Source organism: Ictidomys tridecemlineatus, chromosome 14, assembly GCF_052094955.1.
Source record: "Ictidomys tridecemlineatus isolate mIctTri1 chromosome 14, mIctTri1.hap1, whole genome shotgun sequence".
In the NCBI taxonomy this organism is placed as follows: Eukaryota; Metazoa; Chordata; class Mammalia; order Rodentia; family Sciuridae; genus Ictidomys; species Ictidomys tridecemlineatus.
Window position 1 is genome coordinate 31,082,515 of NC_135490.1, and position 20,554 is coordinate 31,103,068.

General features: G+C 35.0%; 1 protein-coding gene across 11 annotated transcripts in view; it reads left to right on the forward strand.

The window, feature by feature from the left end:
• Positions 1 to 20,554, forward strand: part of Tenm3 (teneurin transmembrane protein 3) — a 2,430,710-nt gene that overhangs the window by 1,187,451 nt on the left and 1,222,705 nt on the right. For all 11 annotated transcript variants that reach the window (XM_078031007.1, XM_078031002.1, XM_078031009.1 and 8 more), the window contains exon 6: positions 16,697 to 16,839. The gene's annotated coding sequence lies outside the window, so the exon portion shown is untranslated. The remainder of the gene's footprint in view (positions 1 to 16,696; positions 16,840 to 20,554) is intronic.

A 20,554-nucleotide genomic window follows, 5' to 3' on the forward strand; every position in this document is an offset into this window, starting at 1 on the left:
AACAGAAGTAGGAATGAGTAAATCCAGCGTGAAATGGTACACAGTGGTGTTAAACTGACGAGAGTTAAATTGGGAAAAGCATGGAGAGGAAAGTATAATGAATCATAGAGGCCATTTGTGAAGTTGTTTATATAATCCACTAAAGAGACTGAGTTTGAATCTACTACAGAATTTAAACTGAAGGTAGGAGTTTTTCAAGATCTAGGACTAGGAAATAATAGGTAAATATTGTTTTAAGAAGCTTGGTCTAGTTTTTTGTTGTTGTTTTGCTCTTAGAATTAAGTAGGGGATAGATGAGAACTCAAGAGATGGATATTTTAAAGGAATAGAATGGGAAAAAAACAAATGTGAAGGACATTACATACTAGATTGGCTGTGGCGAACCAACAAGATGAAGTTGGTCAGGTAATACTGGGTGTCTCAGAAAAATGATGCCATCATCAACAGAAAGGGCAGAATCCAGAGGAGGCGTTGGGCAAGATGAGCCCAAGGCATATGTATTAAGGAAGGCTCACTCATGATCTATGAAGGGCAAATCCATGATGAAATACCTGTTAGCACATGGACCCGAATTGCTTAAGACAGTGACATATGAAACTGACATGAATAAACTGAAGAAAGTCCTTACAAAATTGTGGAGTGGGCAGAAAGTGGCAGATAAATGATGCTGTGGTCACATAAGATAATGCATTCAGGTGAAAGAGATAAAAACTATAATTTTAGCATGGTGAGTTCTCTCATAAAGCTGTCACATCTGCTATATAAATTTGTAGTTTCAATATTCAAGGGGTTAATTATACCAGATCATTGTTGCCACCTAAGCAAAGGACATGGAGATTATTGCAGACTGCTTCCTAGAACCTTAATCGAACGTGACATTGGGTACAACCAGCCAAACTAATATTAAAAATGACAAGAAAAAGTATAACGAGCTGCTTAATAGAAATATACATATAAAAACTATAATAGCTGTATAAGATTTAGGTTACCTTACTTCTAGAATAACACATGAGAATTCTGGTAAGATTTTTTTTTTTTTAAATAAGATTAATCCGGGGCTGGGAATATAGCTCAGTGGTAGCGCGTTTGCCTTCCATGTGTGAGGCACAGGGTTCAATCTTCAGCACCACATAAAAATAAATAAATAAAGATATTAAAAAAGATTAATTCTTGTGATGGAATAACAATGAATATGTCACACTCCTAATCACTAAGAAAGTTGTTACTTGGTAAGCAGAGAAAAAGTTTAGATAATTAAGTTACAGAAAGCCATTATAGGAAATATCTCAGAGGTATTTCAGAGATCAGACTGAAAATGCAAAAGATGGAACAGTTGATGTTACCCTGAGGAATTAGGAGAAAATAATCAAAAGATTGAATATTTGAGTTGAAACTCAAAGAATTAGTTGAAATTTTCTGGGTAAAAATTTGAATTAAGTCTTCTAGGCAGAGAATAGCATCTGCAAAGTCATGATCTCATGGAAAACTTTGGTAGGTTTATTAACAGTGAATTTATTATTACTCAAGCATGGGAGTATAGGAAAGGAGAACAATTGCTGAACAGAGGCCAAGGTTGAGAAGGTAAAGTGAACCATGCAGAATGAGCAAGGTTATGCTGCACTAACAAACACTCCTAAATCTCAGTAACTTGAAACTTTAGATGATTTCTTACTCCTACTACCTGACTGCCCCAGTCAGTTCAGAGCTCTGCTACTCATCTTGCTCTCTCAAAAGCTTAAGGTAACAAACTCGGCCACTGTCTGAATGCTATAAACACTATGATAGGGAGAGAAAACATGGTCTGTGGTGCTCTCTGAATTTAAAGACACTTTCCAAGAGTGAAACGCATCTTTTAACTTCAACATTTCATTAGCAAAAGCAAGCTACATGGGCACACTTAACCTCAAAGGGACAGGGACGTGCAATCCTAGCATGCTCCCTGAAGGAAAATTGAAAATAGCATAGATAGTAACATAAGTGTTGCCGAAGATACTGCCTAATCTTAGAGGTAATCAGTAGATCTATGCATGGGAGAAATGAAACAACTGGATTTGTTAGATCAAGAATCATTCAGTCCACAGATTAGACATCAACTAAGTCACTGATACTCCAAGTTAGCATTTATAAGAAACTCCTGAAGCATTATTTAAAAACAGACTACTGGGCTCCACAGAGATTCTTTTCCAATATGTCAGGAGTGACTTAAGATTTTCTATTTCTAACAAGTATAAGGCCAATACTACTTCTCTTGGGACCATATTTTGATTATAATAGTCCTAGAGGAATCAGATGCCAGAATTTTTTGCAAAGGTTTGATGGGAAGATGATGAGTAGGACTCTAGCAGGAGCAAAGTGATAAGACAAGCAATGCCAGATCCAAGAGCCAGTATTTAAGTTAAATTGACAGGATCATATGATGTCGGAAGTTTAGGGGTGAAGTTGAGAGATGGCTTGAGAATGACAACAACATATATACATGGGGACAGTGTGTTAGTGAGCTTTTCCTTGCTGTGACCAAAAGATTTATTTTGGCTCATGGTTTCAGAGGATTCAGTCCATGGTTGGCCAACTCCATTCCTCTGGGCTGAGGTGCCGCGGAACATGCTGGAAGAAGTGCATGGCAGAGGAACACTGCTGAGCCCAAGAGAGCCAAAAAGGAAGGAGAGAAAGGGTGGGGGAAAGAAGCTGGGAAAAAGATTATCCCTTCCAGAGCACACCCACGGTGACCTGCTTCCTCCAACCAGGTCCCACCTCCCCGTAGACCATTCAGCTATTAGTGGATTAATACACTGAAGAGGTCAAAACCCTCATGGTCCTATCGTGACCTAAAACCCTATTTGTGTAGACATGAGACTTTATGGAACATTCCAGATGAAAACTGTTACAGGTCGATAATTTCCCCATTATTAATCAGGATGAAGACTACTGAGGATGGAGAAAATGGAGGGATGAGAAGTGGCTAGGGAAAATGAAAAGGAAGGAGAGAGTCAAGTTTAGGACACTATAGCTTTCAGGTACCTAAAAGGACCCAGATTCCATATGGAAATGCAATCTGGAGTCTCAGAAAAGTGATAAATACTGAAGATACAGCCTAGAAATCATCAGGGTCTGATGAAGCTGAAGCCATTGGATAAACTGAGGACCTCCACAATAGGGTTTTGCTTGAGAAAGGCAAGGAACTAAGAGCAGAATCCTGAAATGTCCCAATAATTAGAAAACATATGTGAAAAAGCCAGAAAAGGACAATAAAAAGGAAAAGTCTGAAAAGTAGAAGAAGAGCAAGCTGAGAGCTAAGTTTCAGGAAATAAGAGAGGAGAGAGATTATTTAAATCAGAGAGTAATTGACGGTGCCAAATAATTTAGAGAGATCAAACATATTGGGGACTTAACACAGTCCTACAATAATTGTGCTCTTCATTACTCTCTTCAGCCAGGCCCTAATCAGCTGTGGGGCAGGTTGTGTTACCCTCCCATCAGCTGTCACAAATCTTTTGTCCTCATTCTTAAATTAACTAGGGAAACCTCTATAGTCCCCAGGGTTATCCTTTGAAAGCTGAGGCCATCCTTAAGGAATTACTTCCTGTGCGATCATAAACACTTGAAAAAGTGCAAAGAAGAGAAGGTACAAAATAAGATTACTGTAATCCTTAACTTGACAGCTCCTTGAAGACTGCTTGAAACTAGAACTGGAAACACACTGTTATTGGGGCTGGTGGCGTGTGAATGACTATGGTGCCTTTCTCTTGCCCAAGACTCTGAAATTATTCATAGTCACTTTATGATGCAGTTGTAACCCTACTTCTATTCTCAGCACCTACTAGAATCCTACACCCTGAACTTAATCTCTGCCTTTTCTTCTGGCTTGACTTGGACCCTATAGACCTGAGTCTATATTCCCAGACGGATCTTCTCTGGGACAGGCCTCTGGTTTGAACAATTATCATGACTGATCAGTTCTGACTCAGAAAACTGCTACAGTGTTTTCAGGTGACTTGCAGACATTCAACTCAGATACCTGTCAGTAGATGATTCAGTCTGAGCCTCACCCTGCCTCTTCCTTATTCTGATTTAACTTACCTTATTCTGATTTAACTGTCCTTTCCTGGCAATCAAGGCTACTACACACAGCAACTACAACCACAAACTTTTTTTGAAGGTCACACAGTTTCACTGATGAAAAAGGACAAAACAGTCCTAAATAGATCAAGCTAAGCTTCAAGCACTGTGAATAAGAGAAGTTGTGGATGTCTTGCCATGTGTCTGTTGAAAGCTTATATATGGGAAACTTCTGTTTCACTTCATTTTAATTGAAAAAAATTTTTTTCCCTCTTGGACTTTTATCAAAGTATTGTCAGTTTGAATTACACCCATAGTTTTTAGTTTAAAAGGGAAATAAAAAATGATAAGTGAGAAACTATAGACTATTGTGAGATTATCATAGATCTTTTTCAATCAAAATGACACAAATGTAAGAGAAATAACTCCCAGAGAACTCACTAAGTAGACAAGGTAAAGAAAGAACATAAGAACTTAGGCCAGAGATTTGATCCAGTTGTCACAGGGACCCTCCACAGGACCCTTTATTTTCCTATACCCACCCAAGTGAGAAATTCAGGTCTAATTGCTTGATGTTCTTCATCAACCACATTTTCATTTATAAATCAATAATCATTTTATGAACGAGTATGAAGAACTAAATTCTGAACTCATTTCTGTTTAATCCTTGTGTCACATATTAGAGACTGAATGTGAGCAACACCTGCTCCATAAATAACTCACTGATTCATCAGAACACGAAAAGTTCAGCAAAATAGTTGACTGCTTTCTGATACAGATGGCATCTGTCATTTAAATAATTTAAGTTATTTAAATTGAGTAGTGAAAATATCTGACAAATCTTTTTCAGACAAATACAGCAAAGAAATCTGGAATAACATCTAAGACATCAGAAGTTGTTTTTAGGCCTTCAAGATTTCCTTTTATTGAGGCTGTAAACTATTGTGTCTGTCCCCTCTTATTTCTCTTTCTCTCTTATGAATTCCATCTGCTTATAAGTGTCATTGCTGGAGCTTGCAAGGAAACACTTTTGATTAGCACTAAAAAGGTCTAATGTTTGAGACCTTGAATGCAAAACTTCTGATAAAAATAAACTTCAAGGTCTCAGAATACTCTTATCAGATCAACCGTATGGTCCCAGAGTAGGTTGCTTAAATCTTCTTGGCTAAGCTTGAGAGTGCAAAGCTTAATACCCACAGGCTTGCAATCTTTTTGAATGTGATTATAATTCAGCACCAGCTTTGCATCCTGGATAAAGGTTCCCCTTGAACACAAAGTATGTTACATGCTTGTGTGCTAGTGATCAAAATACTCGGAGGATTATGGCACTTGCTGTTCTTAAACCTCCAAAATGGTGTTAAAATGCTACATCCAATCAGCTAAGCTGTAAATTAAATTTTTGTAGATTGAAGACATAGTTTTATTTCAAATGCCAGAAACTCATTTCAACCCTAGCATTTCTGTTAGCACATTGCATCTAGCAGCATAACTCAAGAGGTTTAATGAAAGTTTAAAAACAATCTGTTGCAGATTTTGTGCCTAATTTATTTTTAATTGCAAATTGTACAACACATTATTGCCTGTGAAAATAGAAATTTAATTTCCTTCCTGTTTTTTTCTTTTTTCTTTCATTCTTTCTTTCCTACTTTTTTTATATATATAAAAAATACTAATACAGGCTCAAAGAGGAAACAGACTTTTAACATGCTGTTTTCTGGATTTTATTTCTCTATTCTTAGATCCTTCATGTGCAGTCTTTGGAAAATACAGCTCACGCCACTTAGCATTATCCTTCAAACACATTTTCATGCTTTAAGAATGTGCTATTTGGAATTCTATACGGAGGTTGCATTTATACAATTATTGCAAGTGTATAGCACGCATGGTGGTTACAGCCTTACTCCAGTCCATGTGAAGGTTTTCCCTGCTGTATCTGACAATTGACTCCTGATAACTGTGTTCATATTCATACTTAGAGCCGTTTTAGACTGTGAAGCTTCACTTACTGGTGATGGAGGAAAAGCACATATGAGATAACTTTAATTATAGGGACAGCTGGAGAATTTGTAAAAATTAGATATTCCATCCCATATTTTTATCATAGTAGAAAATAGTATTTTATTAGCATGAAGTTGCTTTTTAATGCGACCTTTAATTTTTCTAATTGGACTTTTCTGGAATGCGTTCAATGAAAAATCAAACAAAAGCATTCGGTCTGGTCTTTCAGAAAGTTTTGTCACACTCTGCTGCATCTGGTAGTTTGACTTTGGGTGGGAATCTGAAATGAAGCTTAATGTGAGTCCTATCAAGTGATTCTAGGAAAATGTCAAAATACAAGAGAAGGAAACAAAGGTCTTTTGTGCTGGATTTGCATTCCCCTCTGAAATCCTTGGCACTTTACATCAGAAACTGAGTTGTATTATTTATTTTCAATTTCCTCACTTTCTATTCCTCGCCTGTCCTTAGAGAACGGCCATCGGCCCACTCCCTGAGCCTTTTCCCTCTCCTTGCTGGGCATTGTGTCAGCCAAGTGAGCTGCCTTCATAGCTGGTGACAAGTGCAGGGCTGCCTCCTGCCAGAGAAGGGTGTGAATGAATGTTGTGACCAGGTCTCACTTCAAACTAGGCAGTTCTCTCTGCCTCCACAAGACCCAGCTTGCAGTGACAGGGAGATACTTGTCCTGGGTTTCCTTCTTGGGGCAGATGCAGTAGACAACATTAGCCTCTATAAGGAACGCTAGTAGTGGGTGCATGCCGTGTTACTCAGCTTTTGTCACTGAGACCAAGATGCCTGACAAGAACACCTTAAAAAAAAAGTTTATTTGGGTTCACGGTTTTAAAGGTTCAGTCCATATTCCAGTGGCTCCATTGCTCTGGGCCAAAGGTCAGACAGAACTTCATAGTGGAAAGGCATGGCAGAGGAAGGCAGCTCAGGACATGACAGCCAGAAAGTAGAGAAAGAGAGGGAGAGAAGAGCCAGGGACAAAAATAATCCCCAAGGATTATATTTATATAATCCAGAATGACCTGCTTCCTCCAATTCTACCCGTTCTGCCTACAGGATTCATCCAGTAATCCATTTAAATCATTAATGCATCAGATGGATTTATCTACCAGTTAGGTTACAGCTTTTATAATCTAATCATTTCACCTCTAAACATTGCTACATTGCCTAATATCAGGTTTGGTGGGGACACCTTGCATTCAAACCATAACAAGTGTTCTGATTTCCTATAAGGCATTATACTTCAACTTTTGGTAAAACCTGGGGCCTTGGAACAACAGAGATGAAGTTAAACTACATTATTTTTATCACTTGAAATCAAGAAGGCAAAGGGTTAATAAAATTATTTGGAAGTAATTATAAGTACAAAACATAACAAGTTTTTTTCAAGCTACTGGTTTTGATTGATACTCACATAGAAAATACCTGATGAATTTAAAAGTTACTATTCTCACAATTTCTCTGGGGCATTTATGTTTTATTGTAAAATATTAAAAAATATAAGCACATTATATAATATTTTTTCTCCTTTCACGCTGCACACATACTTAAAGGAAATATTGTTTAAATTATTATTTATTAAGATTTTTGCCATCTGGAGACTTTGACACATTGGTTCTGATCATAGCAAAATATTGATAAATATTATTCTTCATGAAGCAAATAAACACAGAAATTTTGCATAGACAAATTACATCTCTGGGTTATATGAGAAAAAGTGCTGATTATCTATTGTATTTGTGCAGCAGAATAGACATATATTTTTATGAAAAGAGATTCAATGTAACCAGATGCTTCTTAGCAACCTGATTAGAGAATAGGACAAACTTCCAAAGAAAGTTTGAATGGATACTCTTGACCAAGTGAATGAAGAATATACAAATGAATATCATTAGATGAGGAAGTATTAGAGATCTAGTAATGTATGAGCAGACTGACAGAACTAATATGTACTCATAAATAAATCATTGTTGCAAAATTCAATTACTGTTAATAGTACATGAACTTATATCAGTTTTGTAAATTCATGTTAGAAATATAAGCACAGATTACCAGAAAGAAGATCCTATCCCCACTTTCTTTCCTTCTTCTCATCATTTCCAGAGATCAAAGAGCTATGGGTAAAAGCAGTCATTAATTTGGGTAGACCCTTTAGTGGGAAGTTTTGCTAAGTATGAAGGCAGCTTGAAGTTCATCTGCCTCTGCCTTTTCCATTGAGTTTTATGCTCTCTAACTCTCAATTTTTTGCTTATTAAAGCGACACTCATTTCTTTTCTCTGTGGTTAGGCATAAACTCAGTGTAACTTTGAAATATTTTCAACGCATGTGGTTATGCATAAACTCCACATAACTTTGAAATATTTTCAGTGTATGTGGTTATGCATAAACCCAGTGTAACTTTGAAATATTTTGAGTGTATGTGCCCACACACACATATACTCATATACTGACCTTGCTGGGATGAAGATTCCATGAGTACATTTATAAGCTTTGAAGTTTCAGCAATCTGCTGAGGAGGAATATATCTTCCTCTTAGTCAGAATCTTTGGAATATGATATATGGTCAGATGATTGGAACAAGTACAATTATCCTTTATTCTAAGATTTACAATTTTAACTCCTTCCTGAAAATATGCTACATTTTTAAAAAAATTAAAACTTTTTCCCTTATTTTGCCTGGGTAAATTTGGGATACATGCATCCCAAGCCAAAACATTCCAAATTTGTTCAGTTTGAAAATATATAGTAATTGAAAACAAAAAAATAAGCTTTTATATTTTGTATACTTTTTGAACACAGTATACAAAATTTGCATATAAAAAGTAACAATGAAAATTCATCATATTTCTTTTCCTGATTAATTTTAAACTATTTTAGATCTCATGGATTTCTTATATTCAAACTGAATTTAAAAAATGAAATTACAATCTAGACAAGAAAAACACCATAAAAGCCAAAGAACAATCTTTTAAACTCTAAAGAATTGTAAAAATGTTTCTCTTTACCTCTCTTGCTAAAATGACATAAGCAAAGCAGTACATTTTGGTTTCATCTGAACATGACATCAAATTCAAATTTATTCTCTGACTAGGAGCTTGTCTTGTTCAGTAAATTAGTGGATATATCTTTGCCTGAAGTCCTAATGCCAAAATATCATAGTTATAACATATTTATTTAGTGTAAGACTTTTATATATTTTTGTTTGTTTACTTGTTTGGTTTTTGGTTGCAAAAGTAGCTGTGCTGAAAAAGGGAGCCATCAAGAGTAGAATGATTTTATGAAAGAGAAAAGTAGTCATTAAGTGTGAGGTTAAGTCCAAATTCTGAATCCCATACACTCCAATTTATTTGCTGAAGCAACTTTGAAGCAATTAGAGATTTCCATCTTCTTCTACCACATTTGGAACATCCTGTAGTGTGATATTACAGCCACAGGATTCCATGACATTAGTCTAACATCCTAATTTTAGAGATGAAGAAACTGACAGAGAAATTAAATGACTTGATCAAGGTCACAAACCTAAATGGGGCAAGGCCAGATCTCCTGATTCCCAGCCCAGTCATCTTTTCTTTTTCTCTCCTGATATAACTGAATTTATTCCATGAATGATTTATCTTCATATCATGATGTTGATCATATCACAATGGTTCAAGTTAAGGTACAATGGACCTGCAGTACATATGGGAAGGAACACAGGTATGAATCTTAAATCCTTAAAAGTAAAAGGTTTTTGAGCACTTAAATAGTATTATAGTTAAATCATTAGTATTTTGGGCAAAGAACAAAAATGACAATTTGAAAACTACCACAAATACCTAATTGTAATAAGCCTTCCAACTGAGCAACAAACTCAAATTGTCCTGTTATGAAAAATGGAACTAGAGGCCTATGTCATGTCTACTGTTAAGGATTGCGTCATATGTGATCACCCATTCACGATCTCTTCTGCATTCTGAAAACTATTGAGAAATATGCACAGGAATCAGTTGGGGGTTTAAATAAGATTGGAATTGCAACTGAATATAAAGATGTGGCTGATAGTTGGGCATCTTACTCAATCCTATGTCTATGAATGGGAATAATCGCAATTACAGAGTAGAACTTTGGCTACATTGAAAAGTTGTAGCCTTCTCAAGAGCTAGGAATTCTCACTCTGAATGGTTGAAGTGGTGAAATGTTTTATAATCTACACACAGATGCGATCCAAGAGAACACATGACTGGGATACATGAATGCCCAAGAGATAAGGGAGTGGAGTAAGACAAAGCTTCTTCCCAGATACTCTCAAGAGACTGGCCCTCCATTTATTACCTGAAGACAATGTTGAAAAGAGTGTGGAAAATATTCTTCATGTATCTTTTCCCCTGGATTACTAACTGCCTATAAATAGGGAGCATTCAACAATGCAACAAATATGCGTTGATTATTTAACATGGATCTAGTACTCTGTCTGATGCTACATATATACGGATGAAAGATTCAGATATATTCCATGAGCCCATTGTGAAACAAGTTTACCAAAAACAAATTCCAAGAAAAGATTTCCAGTATTTGGAGAATATCATGTGTTACAAGCTAAAAGGAGCATAACAAGCATGTATTTAGCAGAGACTGTGTTTATCTTATAGGAAGTATTGATTTTGGAGTCATTCTACCTACATTTCAATTCTGATACCAACATAAACTGCAGTCTTGGTCATGGTACCTAGTTTCTTTTACTATATTTCAGTATCCTTATTATAGAGTGGTGCTAATCATTATGTCTATTGCATGGATTGTTTGGAAGATAATAAGAATATATAGAATGTGGTAAGTGCTCAATAAATAGTAGCCATTATTATTATCTCGAAGTAAATGAAAATATAGTATAGTCTTTCCTGCATGAATGAGAAAGATAAATAATTGTCACCAAAAGAATATGAGTGGTAGTTTATGCTTCCAGGAGAGGTCAGTCTTTGAATGAAGATACTGGCTAGACTGTGTGAGAGGATTTAAGTTGCCCACAAGAAGATGTAAACAGCAAGAAAGTGGAAGGGATACCCAGTGGACTAGGGCCCAGACAAGAAAAGCTGTCTTTTCAAGATTTAGGGAAGCCAATAATAGAATTTTAGTAGTGAGCAGAAAAGGGTGACGTGGCAGTATGTACACCATATAAATACATATCGGGACTCATATTTTTCTTGCAAGTTATATGTCCTGTCTATCTGAAGTAACTATGTTCCATCAAAATACATGACATAAAATAGCTACATAACACCTGAGTAGCTCTGTTATTTAACCCACTGAGAGTAGAGCTGAATATCTTCAGTATCTGCTGTCTTCTCCTTTACTAAAACATGTGAGAACATCTTTTATTTACCTGTAAAACTTTCGTAGGCAGCAGAGATGAATTTCAATTAAACACCTTTGAAATATGTAATCTCACATCTTTCCCCTCCATGTATAAAATTAACAAAACAATAAGCTCCATTCTGTAAGAAAATGTCACATATACAGACATATAATTTGGATTGCTTAGGGGAAATGGAAAAGGCTTCATTCTGCAAAGATTCATTACAAAACTTGCTGGAGTAAAATATCAAGATTAAAGTATAAAGGAGCCAGCAATTAATGCAGTGGGCATTCCAGAAAAAGCCAATTGTCTTCAAGAGTGGCAAATAGCAACTTTGGTTGCTGTTGACAATTAGCATTAGAGCTATCCAAATATGGACTGAGAAACATTGATTGTTTATCCTCAGTTCCGCCCTACACAAAAACAAACCAAACGATGACAATAAGTTGATTGGTTTCCCTTTTGTATTTTTTAAGCTTTTAAATATAGGTACTTGCTGTAATTGCACATTTACTATTTCACTTTTGCAGCTTTTACAGTGACAAAAATCCAGCCCCCTATCAAGAGTTTGATATGTTAAACTGTCCTAAACATTGGCAATGCTGTGATAGATGAACATAACCAACAAACACTTCATACTTTGTCACACAAGGCTAATTCAGACTGCTGTAAATTAGTGGTTTGTAGAATAGAACCAATGTTGTTAAAGTCATATGTGGGAAACTACCTAGTGACAATCTCACTCTGTGATGTGACAATGTTTTATTAGTGTTTCATAAGATCTAAAGCAGCTCTGTCTTGCTTTTGCATCTGCATTTATCATTTAACTAGGTAAGCTGGTCTAAAAGCAGTGCTGTGAGCAAGATCATGTTTTGCATAGTATTTGTTCTGAAAACATGGTTTCATAATGAGCATTACAAATAGGACTTGTCAGAAGAAAACCAAGAGACATTTTGCTAAATCAAAGAAGATCCATTCCTTTGCAAAAGATATTCATATTCTGTGGTATGATTTGCCCATGATCTGTTAAGTACCCTTCAACTATACAACTGATTTTCAATGAGAGCCATTGACAGAGATCTCTCTCCATACCTGAACATGATGTCCATTATGAAATCTTGGATGTGGTCTATATAACTTTACTATCTAAAAATATTAGGAAACGGAAGCATTGAGTAACTTTCAAATAAATTATACTTCGATATTCAATTTGTTCTATCTTTTCAAGCAAAATTAATTTTGAGAAGTATTTTAGTTCATTTATTATTGGAAAAGACCTTACTAGCTTATTCAAGCAAGAAAATTACCCCAAAAGCTTGCAAGATTTATAATGCTTAGGAAAAAAAAAAGCAATTCAAAACCTAATGAGACATTTTAGGCCTCATTTACATCTCTAACCTGACCCATTTTCTGCAAAACGTTTTTGTTGGTAATTTACATACTAAAAGCTAGTTATTTATCCATCCCTAACCAAAAAGTTGATGAGATTACTAATACAACAGTGAAGTTAGCATTACCCTAAAAGCTAAATACAACCATTTCTAGAAGGTTGACTATTGAGTCATTTATTTAGCTATAATCTTCATTAACTACTTGCAATACAGCCAAACTCTGAGAAAATGACAAGAAAACCTAAATATCTTATTGTCACACTCCCTATTGACATAAATCCTAATAATAACAATAATCCTTTGGAAATAAAATACATCAGGGTGCTCCATGTACATACACAAATGTGTATAACCAAGAAATAAATGATGCAATGAATGTATTCTCTCAAACAAGTTCAAATGTCATATATTTTTACTGTCTTAAAACTTTGCATATACTTGGAGCTGATAATTGTATTGGTGTAGGTGTTACTTTTAAGAATATAAACTCCCAACATTTTGAGAACAAAACGACTGCTCTGGGGAACTGAAGTACATAGTTACAGAGCAAGGTATTTCTGGTTTCGGTAATGTTTATATTTCTTTTATGATAGAATGATGATGTCCAAAGTGTGGGGGCAGAAGAAGAGGGAACAGGTTGGCTGAGAGGTACAGTAACAGATAATAGGAATAAACTCTACTGTTCTGTTGTACAGTAGGATGATTGTGGTAAATAATATATTGTATTTTTCAAAATAGCTGGAAAATGAATTTTAAATGTTTTTAATCACAAAGGAATGAAAAATATTTGAGATGTTATACATGCTAATTATTCAAACTTAACTACTACACATTATACATATGTATAAAAACACTTTACCCCATAAATATGCACAATTGTTTTATGTCCATTAAAAATCTAAAATATATGCTTACAAATATATGCTTACATTATAAATGTATTTGTTTCTGACACTAACACATTTATTTTTTATGAAAACATATTTGTAATTTTTTGCATCTATGCCTTATTTTTTATTACTTAATAGATAATATATCATCACCATCTGTTGATAATTGTTATGTTGATGACTTATTCTCCAAAAGAGTAAATATATAATAAATATATTTATATACATATAGTAACTTTTATATATATATATATATATATATATATATATAGTAACTTGACTAATATTCTTCATAATGTAAGTGTCTGTAAGATATGAACTATTGGTATATCCATGATTTCCTTTAGCATCCTTTAGGCATGTGCTGAGAGCTGTACTCCAGGATTTCAAGACCATTCTAGGGTGTAATTTTCCTTCGTTCAAGCATGAGCCCCCTCCATCATGTCATACATTAAAACTAACTGGACCCAGAGGCTAAAATATATAGGATACAGCTGTGTGGCTCCTTGGTATTAGATTCTTAACCCTTGAATCTGAGTCCCCTTCTTAAATTCTGGTCCTCCAAGGCAGGGTTCAACCTGATTTGGGTCAGTTCACCAACTTTCCTGTCTAGATTAGCCTGACATTTTATTTTGATCAGGGCCAGTCTGGTGCCATCGAGATGCCCAACCTGAACTAGGTTTGACAGTGGCCCTGGAAAGCCTGAAATCTGAGGCTGGATCTTCTGAGATTGGCCCATACCCTCAACAGATAATATAGCTCTCTTCTTCTCATTTAATTTTAGTTTCCACAATAATGTTTCAGATAGTATTTGTTTTCAGAATCTCTGTTTGCCATTGTATTTTTCCTGTTAGTAGAGGGTTTACAAGAGGATACAAAATTGATCATAAGCAGAGGAAACACTCTTTGGGAAATGTAATTACTAAAAACTCATCTTCAAAGTAAATTGTGTTGACCAAAACCTATTATCTCATGATGTGTAAAGAATCATGTTTTTGTTTCCTCCTTTGCGGTTGTCAAGCACTGTTGGTGCTAGAGCTGGGATCTTCATGGCTGTTGCCATAATCACAGTTAAGGCCACCATGAAAACTAGTTGTAAGGCAAACCATGTAAAGGATTTTATTTCTTAATTCTTTTGAGTAGGTTTATGTTGACTCCACATACAGCACACCAGTCTCCCAAAGAACATGCTGAAATCAGCTGCTCTCTGTTCTATGCAGTTATTTAGTATACCTTAGAGAATGGCTTTAGTGATAGAATTTATCAATAATACTCAATTAATATTGTGTATTCTATGAAAACATTTGGTGTGTGTGTGTGTGTGTGTGTGTTTGTGTGTGTGTTACTGGGGATTGAACCCAGGTTAGTTCTATTGGTGAACTGCATCCCCAGCTCTCTTTTATTGTGAGTCAGGGTATTACTAAGTTTCCCAGGCTGATCTCCAACTTGCAATCTTACTGCTTCAGCTTTGTGTGAAGTTTCTCAAGTGCATGCTGGTAAATTTCATATGCCATCTCTTATTTTTTTATTGTAAATGGACATATGACACAGAAAAACATTTCTCATTTTTTTTCTGAGTATTATTTTGTTTAACTTCTGAAGATAGCATCATTTCAATACTATACTCTCATGCCAAAGACATTTCATGATGACCTTAAACCCCTGTATCTCTCTTATTATTTCCAAGAAATAATATAACTTTAAATTTGAATATATGTTTAATCATTTATTCTAGAAATGTTGAATAAATACTTACTATGGAGTAGTAATGAATAAAACCACCATGATTCCTGTCTTTGTGGGGTTTAGAGTCCAAAACAAAAACTACAAAATGACCACAATATAATGATATTGCGTTAGGTATGTAGGAAAGGAAGAGAGGACTGTCATATTTCATAATGGAGACAGAGTGGGTATTTTGGTAGGGTGAAGTAAAAGAGTCATTGACGTGGTGGCATTCAAATCAAAACTACAAGGTGAAAACAGCCATGTAAAAATAAATGCAAAGAGCATTTCTGGGAAAAGAAGTCAATGTAAAGATCCAAATGTGATAAAGAATACAGTGCACTCTACGAAGTGGAAGAAGACCATTTGGGTTGGAATGTGATGGTGTTATGTTAGCATAGTATGAAAAAGATTAAGTGGGACAGGTAGATAGGAGATATGGGACCATGGTTGTGGCACCAGACACTGACCACCATTTGTGCTCTCCTTCATTTAATTTCCACACCCAACTATGGCCACCACCCCTACCCACTACTCCTATCCATCATGGGTATACCTGCCTCTGAACATTTTTTTGGCATATAGGAAAAAAAAATAAAGAACATGTGTTTTCTGAGGGTAGTTTCCAGGAGAAAGAGAAAGGAAGAGAATGGTCTAATCATTGAAGTTATTTGGGAAACTCATAATCAATCAAATAAGTCATTTTATTTTCTATGTGGCAGATGGAAGAAAGGGCATACGTTGTATAGACTGTTGTACTAATGAAGTATAACATGGGAAGAAATACAAGGAATGGGGAGGGAACTTTCCCAGCAGTTGTGGAAGTAATAACATAACCTATCATTTGAAAAAGGAAAATCCTTTACATACTGTTGAATTTTCTTCTCGTTTCTACCAGAATCCATAATGTGTTATTATAAAGTGAACAGGCTAGATATACCCAAACTCATTATCACACTAGACTTGAGCACTATAATGTGAATATCCTAACAAAATTAAATCCTGTGCCAACAGGATGAGAACCAGAGTCTTGATGGATCTGCTACTAAACTATAGCCAACCATATGTTTTCAGTGTTTTATCTACATCTTTGGTGAATATTGTATACCTACAAATGTACAGTTATATCAAATTTAGCTACATATTCCTCTTCTCCAGAAAAAAACCTTAAAACCATGTAATTATGAATGCGCAAACTTAAGGATTACCAATAACCATTCAACTTATATATACACCTTAATCTTTTACATTGCATTGATTTGTTGGTCCTTGTATAAGGAATATCCTTCTCTTTACAGGTGAAAAGCTGTTGTTTAAGAAGAGTCCCATAGACTAGGTGGCCACCATTCTTCACCTTGGCAGGACCAGGTGTCCTGGGCACAACATACTGAGATTGCTGGTACCTGGAGCTCAGGCGTGCCACCAGGGATATCCAACACTGGTGAGTGTCTGTGTGAGGCCAGGAACTTGGAGAGTCAAGTGAACTTGTTTTCAGATTATACGATTGATCCTGTTATTCTTTCAGTCAAAAAAAAAAATCTAAGAAACTGTCAACTACCTTCTCTCTTCATATTTGTTCTGCACCCTACCTACAACCATAGCTTGTCTATAAATTGATGATATCTAGTTCCTGTTTTTGAGCCTGCAGTTGTGCAATGCCACAGATGCAAACTATCTCAAAAAGAGAGAGGAAGAAAGAAAGAAAAATGGCTCTTTTTAATTCTTGATTCTTATCATCATATTTCTTTAAATATCGGTTAAAACTAGCAATTTACCAAGTGTCCAGTTGCCAACAGCCTTTGAAAGCCAGTAATTATTTATGAGAATTTTTTAAGAGGCAGAAAATGTAAAATAGGTTGGTTCATAGAGCAGGAAAGATAAATATTGCCAAGAAAAAAAATCTATAACAAGTGTGTAGTGAACTATGTGGATGAAATTCTGTTGTATGCTAGTAAGATCGGTAAATGGAAATCAAGGATATTTGCTGTGTTAATGAGTAAGTGTTATTAAACTACATAAGAGCAAGTTTATGTCAGAAGATATATGTGAATTTAATTTTTATTGTTAGGCTATTATTGGGTATAATCATTACAAACATATTATAAAGACGGTTTTATAAAGCTTCAATTTTCCTTTTTTATTGTGGTAATTTAATTTTTTTGGTTTGGAATCTCTAAGTTTTTTGAAAATATAATTTTATTGACCACTTTATAAACAAGAATTATAAAGGCAGAAAAGCATACAAATTTATGATTTGCTACACCATATACCCTCTGAGTACTCAACTATTTTAAGGTCTCTGACTATATTTAGAGAGAACTAATTCCAGCATATGACAAAGGCAAAGACTGAAAGTAGAAATTCCATAGTATGTCTAAATGTCACAGGTGTTATTGGAATGGAAATGCACTTTCCTATACATTTCATAGGTATTATATATAGCTAGAGTTTTACACCATATTGTTGCACTTTATTTTCTGACTTTGTCACCTGTCACCTTTTTTCCAAATTACTAGAAACTAAAAATACCCTCATGAAATTAAGAGCATGAATGCTTTGGCAAATAAAGAGAAGGCAGTTTTTCTGCTGTCATTAAGGTATATGCTATATATCAGTTTCCAATATTGCTGGTGATTTAAGCTGAACTAAACACACACTTTGAGACATCTTCCTGAGATGAGGCTCCTGTCTGTCAGCATGGAATAGACATGACTTTGGAGATAGGTAACTTGAGCAACCTAACTATTTAAAACCTATTTAAAAAAATAGCGGGAGAAAAATGAGTAATACAAACTAGAAAAGATATATTTCAACAAAAGTAAAGTTGAAATTTAGAAAAACCATATAATTAATGAAAGGATTAATCTTACTTGGTAGTTTGATCACAAAATCCAAGTCTTCGCATTGTTTCATTTAAAAAAATTTGTCAGGTTTTGCAAAAATTACAGAAAACAAAGGGACCTTTGTGTTTTTTCAGAGCAAAATGAGATGGTACATTTTTCAGATAAATGCATTATATAAAAACGCAATGAATAGAAATATGTAACTAATGTTATTCTGAATATTTTTAAGTCAATTGTCATCATTGAGCTCCTAACTAATAATGTAGAAGAAAATGTTCTATTAAAATAGTATCCCCATTTGCTTAGAGAATATTACATTAATCAATGAAAGGGTGAGAAACTTCTTAGCATAGACAAAACTTATCTCTTAAAAACTATATTCTGGCATATATCTGTTCTGTCGGATGATGTCCACATACCAACATTTATAATCATTTTTATAAATGCTATAATTAATACATACAGTGATATTTATATTTTATAATAACAGTTTTTGAGTCATTACCTGAACAATATTCAGTGCAAACACCTTCTGACAATTTTTCAGAAATGAAACCACTCTCAAAGAAATACAATCACTTTTATTCTAGAGACAGAAAGATTTTTAACAAAAAAGAGCAGCTGTTCTTTTCCCCATTTTATTGTCTTCTGGAACATGATAATTTGCTATGGGAAAAAGAGGTACTGTGCAATTCAGAATCACCTTGCATACCCAGATGTTTGAGCATCTAATGCAGGATGTGACCTGAATTGTGCATATGACACCAGTTTCTCATATTCCTCTATTCTTCTATTATCATTTAAATTTCATTCCATGTTTTGACAACCTTTCGCAGTAGAAAGCATAGAAAACATCAAAATGCACCTCTTGAATCTTTATTCTTAAGCCTAGATGCATGATTCTAGAACTAATATTTCCATAATATGTGGTGTCATTGAAAAGAATGAAAATCTCTTTGAATATGCCACTGTAATAATTTTTCAGTTATAAGCTATAATTAATCTGAATAATGGCAACAAAAGAAACACTTAAGAAAAGTAATTTTAGTCTTTAGTTAAAGAAGTTTAATGTAAGCAGCATTCTTCCACTTAACAAATATTTATGCACCAAGAATTTTGTTGCTAGGTATTGGGGATTATGACGTTAACACCTACACTCTGCTATCATTACAAGTCATTCTGACTGATGTTAGGAATATAACATAAACATTTTACCAAAGTTCACCTGTAACAGGCAAAATTTCCATTGTCATAGAGGGCGAAGAAGAAGGAGCATATAGAGGATGGACTATTTAAGCAGCCTTAAAGCTTGAGTTAGCAATGGAAGGAAGAGTACAGAATTGAGGCAGCAGAAAGAGCAGGGACAAAGTTCCTAGAGTGGAGAACTACCTGGCATGCTTGTAGAACTAAAGGGAACTCAGCATGTGTAAAGCATGGGCAGCAAGAAGAGAAGAAAATAGAAAAAGATCATTCTGATTCAGTAAGTAAAGGACAGGACACACAGTGTCATAATGACCCCATTATGGAAATTCCATCTTTCTTCTAAGTGTAATGAAAAACCACTGGAGGTCTTTAGGCAGGACCGTGATAAAGTAAGATTTCCATTAAAAATCATTCCTGTGGCTGATGTGTGAACAGAATAGTTATGGAAAGAAGAGGATTTGGTAAAAAAAAAAAAAAAAAAAAAAGTTTGGAAACTTTTGTACCAGGGAAGAGAAAAGTGTGATGATGTAAGGATCTGAGGAGATAGAGACAAATATATAGATTCTACTGTTGATTCATAAAGGGAATGGACTGGAGGGATTAAAGATGAATAAAGGAAGGGCCAATAGAGTCACTGACTTTTAGATTGTAATCGAAGCCATGATGGTGGATGGGATTGCTTGAGGAGAGAACATAAGAAGATAACAAAAAAGACCTGAACAGAAGCATCAAGAAGGATTCCCAGCTTTAGTGATCAGATAGTGAAGGAATGAGAAGGAAAAGAGGCTGAGAAGGAATAGAATATTGGTAGGAGAAAAACATGGAAGCTAGAAGCATCATGAAAACCAAGAGAAGAAGACACTGCTTCAACAAAGTAAGATGAAGATTAAGAAATATCTCTTGAACTAAACAGCAAGGACATCATTGGCAGCATTTGCAACAGAGATTTGATAGAATACTGGAGCAAAATCCACAATGAAAAAGTTTGTTCTCTAAATGATACAAGAAGAAATAGGATCGACAAATGCAGACAACCCTTTCCACATTTAACTCGGAAAATGAAGAGATGAATAGGAATGCAAATGGGGACAGATGTAAAACAAATGGGTC